At 40.2% G+C, this 9,042-nt stretch overlaps 2 pseudogenes across 2 annotated transcripts; one reads left to right on the top strand and one right to left on the bottom strand.

Moving 5' to 3' along the window:
• Positions 1 to 745: 745 nt before the first annotated feature.
• Positions 746 to 1,612, bottom strand: LOC308497812 (developmental pluripotency-associated protein 2-like; annotated as a pseudogene). Its single transcript has one exon. The product of its transcript is annotated as a developmental pluripotency-associated protein 2-like (transcript).
• A 3,973-nt stretch (positions 1,613 to 5,585) lies between these two features.
• On the top strand, positions 5,586 to 6,100 carry LOC308497660 (putative ribosome biogenesis protein RLP24; annotated as a pseudogene). The gene has a single exon. The product of its transcript is annotated as a putative ribosome biogenesis protein RLP24 (transcript).
• The last annotated feature ends 2,942 nt before the right edge of the window (positions 6,101 to 9,042 follow it).

The following is a 9,042-nucleotide window of genomic DNA, read 5'->3' as shown; positions in this document are numbered from 1 at the left end:
ATTGCAGAAGTCAAACGTGACTTGTATTCATCTTCTGTTATTGGTATGTATTATTACAATTTTAATAGTTTTTTCCTTTTTAAAAATGTATATACATTTTCTTGGTACCCTCTGTATATATGTGTAATTTAGTGATGAAGAGCCATATTAGTTAAGATAATGCTAGGTGCTTTATGAGATAAACTCAAAACCTCAATGGTATAACCCCATATGATTTATTTCTTGCTTATGCAAAATGTATTGGCAGTGGGGGATAGTTTGGGAGTGGAGTCACTGCTATATGCAGATATTCAGGAACTCAGTCTCCTCCCATCTTGTGATTCTGCCATTCATTTTGGGACAGTCATGGAGGCCACAGAATTCAGAAAATCTGTAAATTTGAATGGGAAAAAACATGTATATCTTTATTTTCTCTAGGTTTTACTTAGGCAACAAACCATAGTAGTATTTATTAGCAGTACCCATGACTTTGTCACCAAAAGAAATCACAGATATTTTCATGTTATACATTATGGTTGTTAAGGAATCACCAAATTATGTTTATACCTCACCACTATTTCAAAATTAAGATAGTTGACCCATCACTAGATCTAGTTATTTATCTGTTAATAAAAGAGCACATCCATTATTGTATCTCAATTTTAAATTCTTTTTTTTCTGTGAGCTATCTATCCACCGTTTATTCTTTATTAAGATATGGCCAATCCAAAAGGAAAGATATGGTTGTGTTCAAACCAGGTTGTTTCTACTTCTTCATCATAGTTAATCTTTCCATCATCCTCTTATTTTTCTTAGCACAATCGGGGCATAACATATTATCTTCTAGGTCTGGGTATGGGAAAGTGCAGGCTGGTAACAGGAAGAGAGAGATCATCTTCTTAGGAGGGTCAGGCACCCACGCCTGACCTGCATAGAACTGCAGGTGAACCCAACCCTCTCTGTCTGCCAAGAGAGGTCTGCCATGGACCACACACCACCTGACACCAGAGGTTTGCAGCAGAAAGTTCTCAGCAGAAGTAGGAATGGGACATGAATTCATAGCCTTAGGTGAACGGCTCTTGCAGCAAGTCTTGCCCATGCTGCCAACATGGCTTCCTGAGCTGAAGTTATCAATTCAACGCTATTGGTCATTTGCTCTCTCTCACTCATCTTACAACTTTTCTTACTCCTTGCTTTCTTGGTCACCATCTTGCATTTCTTTGAACTTGACTCCTGTAGTATTTCAGGAATGTTTTGTTTTTCTTCAGAGTACGTATGTTCCTTGAGCCTCAGATAAATGTCTGTTTTCTTGCCATCAGTACTCAAATTAAATTGTTGGCACCAGTTCCGCAGTGTCCCAATGCACTTTATTAATTGAAGGCAAAATGGTCGGCAAGAGGAGCATTGGTTTTGGACAAGCTTTGAACTGTTCACTCGTTTGAGGAAGATAAACTTCATCATCTGTCCTAGGAATCTTCAAGTTGTCTTCTGAGATTGAAGAAATGCTTGGTTCCATTTGATGTTTTTCATTAGGTTCCTCACTAACTGGAACCAATGTGAGAATCACATTTTCTTCCTCTAATTCAACCTTAAAGTAATCCTTTTCACTGCTCTCAAAATTTGAATTTGCCATTCCCAGGAACACTCCGAGAACAGCAAAGCCAGCACAGTTAAGGATACCTGCACTTTACTCCTTTTAACCTGAGAGAATTTTAAAAATTATAATTCCTATATTTCAATATGATTTGTGTTCTTTATAGTACTATTTTACATTACACATTTAAAACATTATTCTGGAATTCTACATGAGACCTGACCAGTATTCTTCAAAAGTATCTGTCACTTGTCTTATTAGGGAGTCCACTCCATGGACAGTGTAGATGCCTGACCACTGCAGTGTACACCTGAAGCTGAAGAATAATGAATGTCAACTATAATTTAATATATATATAGTCACAAGATGTGGAGTACAGCATAGGGAATAGAGTCAATGGAATTGTGACAGCTATATACAGTGTTAGAGGGGCAGTAGATTGGGGGAGGGGAGTTATCACTTTGTGAGGGGTATAAATGTCTAACTGTTACATTGTTTTGTGTGCTTGCCACAAACAAAAGAAAGTACCTGTCAAAGTCATGAAGAGAAGGAAAGACTGAAACACTGTCCCAGACCAAAGGAGACTGGGGAGACATGCCAACTAGATGCAATGTGGTAGCCTTGACAAGAACCTGGAACAGAAAAAGAATATTAATGGAAAAATTGGTGAAATCTGAATAAAGTCTGGAGTTTAGTTAATAATAATGTACCAGTGATGGTTTCTTAATTTTGGCAAATGTACCACGGCAATGTGAGATGATAACATTAGAGGAGACTAAAACATTAGGGAGTATATGGAAATGTTTTCTATTATTGCAATGGACTGAATGTTTATATCCCCCACAAAATGCATATGTTGAAGTCCTAATCCTTAAGGTGATGGTATGAAGAGGTGGGTTCTTTGGGAGGTGATTATGCTTCCCATTGGGATTAGTGCCCTTGTAAAAGAGGCCCTAGAGAAATCCCTCACCCTTTTCTGTATGGTTACAGTTAGAAAACAGCTGTCTATGAGGAAGCAGGCCCTCACCAAACACCGAATCTGCCCATGCCTTGATCTTAAACTTGCCAACCTTCAAAACTGTGAGACATAAATTTCTGTTGTTTATAAGCCACCCAGTCTATGATATTTTGTTATAACGGCCCAAATGGACTAAGACATTATCTTTGCAACTTCTCTAAATTTATTCCAAAATAAAAAGGTTATTAAAAAAAAAAGAGACTCAGACAGGAGTCAGGCATCCATGACACAAAATGGTTAAGAATGCCTGTTCTAGAGCCTCAGATGCTCGTTGAACAAGCGCAGAGCGAGAGCGCAAGGATCAAGTTGGGAGGCTTTTGTGGTCCAGGCTTATTCGCCTGAATATCTCCTCTGCCCACATCCAGTCATGTGGCCTGTCCTGACACTAGGGGAGCTGGGAAATGACAGTTCCCCCTGAGCTGGGCAGCAACAACGCTGCTCTATGGAAGGGTGGCCCAACTCAGCTAGCCACCCACCAAATGAGTTCAAGCAGTAGAGTCACATACTTCCTGTCTATCAGTCAGGATTCTAATAGGAAACATATGTCACACTCAAATTACGAGATTTGAGAAGGGTTCATTTGCAAGGGAAAGAGTTCAGAGTTGAGGGTGGAGATAATACAGGCCTAAGGCCAGCAGAACCCAGGCCAGCAGAATCCCCCCAAAATTTATATCTTCTTGAGGGCAGGGATGAGTTCACCATAGTAGGAACATATGCATAGTAAGGAGTCCTTAACGGATCCTCAATAAATTTTTAATTGAATTGCAATAAAATGGAATTTAAAAGCTGGAAAATATATTATAAAGCAAGAATGACCTTGAGCAGAAAAGTTAAAGAATGACTTCTTCCAGTGCAAATACATGAGTCAGACAGAACTGCATTTGAGTTCCTGGCTTTGCCATTAGTGAAATAAGACTTGTTTTTGTAAATATTAAAAGTCTGAATATAAATACGTCCCTAAATTGTGTTCCCTAGCTTTCCATCTCTGGCCTGAGTCTAGAGGTTTACCTCCCCAGAGCAAGAGAGAGCAGTCACTTGCCCTTGTTTGCAGGACACGTGGCTGGTGGAATAGTTAGAACATAGTAGGTAGAGGTCCCCTGACAATGTAAACAAGATATTCTTGCCTGCCGCTAGGACCTGGAGAGGGAGACAGTAGTGCCAGCTCCTTTCAGCCCTGATGGGCTGTGGGGAGAAGGGTAAGAGAGAAAAGAGGGGGGCATGGACAGACACATGGATCTTGATTTCCTCTCCAGAATTTAGGTCTCGAGGGAACTGTGGCATTAGATGCACTGAGGCATATGCTGATGATAGGGAGATACACTTGTTGTTTTTCAGTTTTAGGGCTCTGAGATGAGTTGTTCAGAGGGCTGCCACTTACTAACTTAGCAGTTCAGCCCAATAGGTCAGACAGAAGTCTTGAGGTTTAGCTTTCTTTGGAGTATGATCAAGGCCCAGAAGTTTCCCCAAACCCCAGCCCTTCCTCAAAGTCAGAAGCCAGCATGTCTTCCACGTGTAAGGTACCTACCCTGTTTCCCCGAAATTAAGACTTAGCTGGACAATCAGGTCTAATGCATCTTTTGGAGCAAAAATGAATATTAAGACCCAGTGTTATGTAAGACCCGGTCTTATGTTATAGTAAAATAAGACTGGGTCTTAATAGCAATTTTCAAATAAATGTGCTGGTGGAAGACACTTTTGCACTTGCATTTAATTTGGACCTTGTTGAGGTATCCAACCAGCGCCACGGTTCTTTGGTCCACTAGAGAGAAGCTTCCTTACATCTTTACAACATCTGTGGTTTAATGAAGCCTTCCCATCCTCACTGCCTTTCTTCTCCTTCTGGGGGACAAAATCAGACAACTGAGATCAAGGACAGCTTATCTTTCCAAGTAAAGATCTCACGTCCCATTGCTACTTCACCCTTCCCTTGTTTCCATACAACAGGAGTTAGGAATGTTCGGTCACATGTAGGCCAGGAACAGGAACCTTCTTATCTTAAAAGCCATCTTGTCTTGCTTTGTACCCTGTACCTGTTGGCTTGTGTTTGCCTTAGGCCTGGAGAAGCTGCCTGGAATGTAGAAACCATCTTATTTTGTTTTGTTTTCTACTTTGTCTATATCCTAAGGGTTTGTGATCAGCATGCCTAGGTGGGCCTGGGGGGGGGGGGCTGGGTTGTCCAGATGGGGGCCAGGGTGTGGAGCCAGAGGGCTTGGTCATACCCCAAAACCCTTTGTTGCAAGAGACAATGCAACGAAAACCCCCTGAAGCACTGAAGGGGGAACAACCTTGTTTACCCCCTCCTATAAAACTCCATATGCCTTTCTGCTCAGGGAGGTTATGGTTTTTTCTAGCCTGACCTCCCGCAGCTCAAACACGCCAAATAAATTCTAATAGACCAACTTTGGTCTCCTGCGACTCATTCCTCCGGCAGTGCCTAACAGAGAGGGCTTGTGAGCTGGCAGGATGGGACAAGCAAAGAGTTAACAGGAGCAAGTTTGTGAGTTAGCAAGAATGTGCTTAAACATTAACTACTTGGCTCTGAATCCCCTGGCTAGCACTACACCTGCAAGCTGACAAGAACCTTACATCCATCCTAAGTGGGAACAGAACAGTTCCCAATCGCAAGGGCAATACCCCACAAGCTGACATCCATCATAGATGGGAACAGTTCCCAGGAGAAGACAATTGTAATGTCAGCCCTCTTGCAAGCTGACAAGCACGCTACATCCTGCTTAGAAAAATATAAAACTCAAGCTAAGCAGAAACCTGCCGCAGCTGTTTCTATCAGACTGCCCTGGCAAAACTCCTTTTGCCAGTTCCAAACAGAATTCTCTCTCTTTTCGACTTTCAATAAATCTGTTCTTATTCTTGTAGAGTTTTGTGAATGCTTTCACGTTCTCTGAATGACCAGGGGTTAGTTCTACGCCAAGACAAGAAAGAATGTGGACTTCCTTTCAAGCCCAGCATTTGGGTGGTGGGTTCCCATGCGCATTCATGTATATTGAGAAGTGTTATGTTTGTTCCGGAGCCATATACCCCAGCCATGGCATGCTGTTCATCTGCAACTAATACATGGTGTTCAGATTCTATAAATCCAAGTGTCATAAAAATAAAAACTTTAAAAAGAAGCACAATCCTCGCAAGCTTAGATAGACTAAAGCATTCCTTAAGCAGCTGGTAAAGATCGGACAGTGGATAATTCGTTTGAATTTTAAATACATAGAAATGAACCTGTCAAGTACCAGTGAGAGTTGTGGAATAAAACGATCGATACAATGAAGAGAGTTGAAGAGATCAAACAGAAACACCAAGCTAAATTTATAATGAGCAGGTTGAAGAAAAATAAAGAACAACAGAAAGGTCAGGACATCAAAGAAGTCAAGCAAAACATTCATCTCATCCGGACCCACTTTGTGTGCCAAGGAAAGCAACTGGAAAACAAAATGGTACAGAAATTACAACAGGATGTGGACATGGAAGTTGTTTATGAAAATCTTAACTGTCTGTAATCATTTCTATGAGTACATTGGAAAATCTCCTTTAGAGACTTAGAACATCTAAGTTTGATTTTTTTACATAAGGTGATTCAAATGAAAATATGATTTAAAATATTAATACATTGCTCTTCTGCATTCTTCTACATTGCTCTCTGCAAAACATCAGATATTGTGGATGCTAAATTGCATCTCAATGTTTCACTGATAGATGTACAACGTGTGATAAAAAATAGAGTGAATTTAAATTTAAAAATTTATTACAGTAAGAGACACATTGCCATTAATCCCCCTCAGAAAACTCCCCTTCACTTCAAACACACTTATCCTATCATTCTTGCCACTTTCTGAAGTGGTTATGGAAGTCCTTTTTTGTGAGTATCTTTACTTCGTCCTCTATCATGACAATGCTCCATGTCACACGTTGCTTCTAGTATGGCAATTTCTGTCAAATAAAAACATCACAGTGTGTCCTTATCCACCTTATTCACCAGATCTGGCACCGTGTGACTTCTGGCTCTTCCCCAAAGTCAAAATGACCATTAAAAGAAAACATTTTGAGTCAATTCAGGACATTGAGGCAGACACGACAGCGCAAGTAAAGACACTCATGAAAGAGGACTTCCAGAACTGCTTCAGAAAGTGGCAGGAACGATGGGATAAGAGTGTTTGAAGTGAGGAGGAGTGTTTTGAGGGGGATTGATGGCAATGTATTTCTTACTGTAATACATTTTTAAAATTTAAACATTCGCTGTATTGTTTGATCACACCTCATATGTCTAATTTTTAAAATTAGTAACACTTTTAGGTTAAGAGATATGTTAAGATATACTTACTGCTTATCTGTCCATAGCAATCAACTCAGAAAAACAATGTTGAGCTTTGTTTTGGTACAGCTAAGAAACTAATTTGATTCATCTGATGCTTGTTTTTAAGCTTTGTTAGATGGGACCAGAGCAGCCTTTAATTTGATCCCATTATTACTGAGGCAATAGCCTTCTGAGTACTCTACTTGATGCCCTGATTTTGAGGTTTCTTTACTCTGTTTTTTGAGAATGTAAACTATTATCAATCCTGTGTGAGCTTCAACAATTAATTTTTTGGTGGTTCATACCTCTAGGCTTGGTAGTAAGTGCTTATCAGTACTCAGCTGAAGACTTGAGGGGAACCCTCTTCAGATCTTTGGATCTCTCTCTCTCTCTCTCTCTCTCTCTCTCTCTCTCTCTCTCTCTCTCTCTCTCTCTCTCTCTCTCTCTCTCTCTCTCTCTCTCTCCATTAATCTCTCTGGTACTCTACTCTGCAAATTCCAGCCACTGAGTTTTCTCAAATTCTCAACTCTGTCTCTCAACTCAGGGAGACTACAGGGCTCTATCTAGTTTCACACCTCTGTGCTACTGACAGGAAATTCTCTCCAGGCAGTAAGTTGAGGCAACCATGGAGCTCATCTCTTTTGTTTCCTTTCAGGGATCACTGTCCATATGCTGCCTTTTGTTCGATATCTGAAACTGCTGTTTCAAATATTTTGTCCAGTTTTTTAAGGAAGGCAGCAAATTCAGTTCCTGAATTTGCCCTACTCTACAATGGCAGAAAGTGGAAGTCCCAGAGCCATATTTCAAAGACACTCATGAAAGAGGACTACAGATGTGCTATTTTTTTCCAGACGTGCGATTTTTCCCTGAGCAAGTTAGTAGCCTCTCAGAACTCACTTCCTCAAATAATTTTTTAAAACATAGACTATTTTTTAAGAGCAGTTCTAGGTTCACAGCAAAATTAAGTGGCGTGTACAAAGATTTCCCATAGACCACTTGCCCCACACATGCAGAGCCTCCCCCACTATCACCATTCCCCACCAGAGTGGTATATTTGTTACAACTGATGAACCTACATTGACTCATTGTTATCACTGAGAGTCCATAGTTTACACTAGGGTTCACTCTTGGTGTTGCGCATTCTGTGGTTTCGAATAAATACACAATAACATGTATCCGCCATTATAGTAGCATATAGCGTAGTTTCTGTCCTAAAAATCCTCTGTACTCCACCTATTCATCTCTTCTGCTACTTCCACCCCTGGCAACCACTGATCTTTTTATGGTTTCCACAGTTTTGCCTTTTTCAGAATGTCATATAATTGGAATCATGCCTTTTCAGACTGGCTTCTTTCACTTAGTATTCTGCATTTACGATTCCTCCATGTCTTTTCATGGCTTGATAGATCATTTCTTTTCAGCACTGAATAATATTCTGTTGTGGATGTATCAGTTTATTTATCCATCCACCTACTGAAGGACATCTTGGTTTCTTCCAGGTTTTGGCAGTTATGAATAAAGCTGCTATAGGGAAAGATGGACAATTACGTTCATGAACTTTCCACCGTGTGAGTGCACGGTGAAAAGTTCGTGAACGTAATTGTCAGACCTTTTGCATATATCTGTGTGTAGGTTTTTGTGTGGACATGAGTTTTTCAACTCCTTTGTGTAAAAACCAAGGTGCACGATTACTGGATAGTGTGGCCAGAGCATGTTTAGTTTTGTAAGAAACTACCAAACTGTCTTCCAAAACAGCTGTACCATTTTTTTCTCATTCCCACAAGTAATGAATGAGAGTTCCTGTTGATCCACATTTTTACTAGCACACGGCATTGTCGGTGTTCTGGATTTTGTACCTTCTAATAGTTTTGTAGTGGTATCTCCCAATTGTTTTACTTTGCATTTCTCTGATGACAGATGGAGTGGGGCATCTTTTCATATACTTATTTGCCATCTGTATGTCTTGTTTGGTGAGGTATCTGTTAAGGTCTTTGGCCTATGTTCTGATTGGAATGTTTGTTTTCTTATTGTTGAGTTTTAAGAGTTCTTTGTGTATTTTGGATAACAGTCCTTTATCAACTATGTCTTTTGCAAATATTTTCTCTCAGTCTCTGGCTTGTCTTTTTATTTTCTTGACTGTGTCTTTCA

This window comes from Rhinolophus hipposideros (genome assembly GCF_964194185.1).
Source record: "Rhinolophus hipposideros genome assembly, chromosome: 5".
Lineage (NCBI taxonomy): Eukaryota > Metazoa > Chordata > Mammalia > Chiroptera > Rhinolophidae > Rhinolophus > Rhinolophus hipposideros.
Note: the sequence above shows the minus strand (reverse complement) of the source record. Positions and strands in the feature narration are given on the sequence as shown.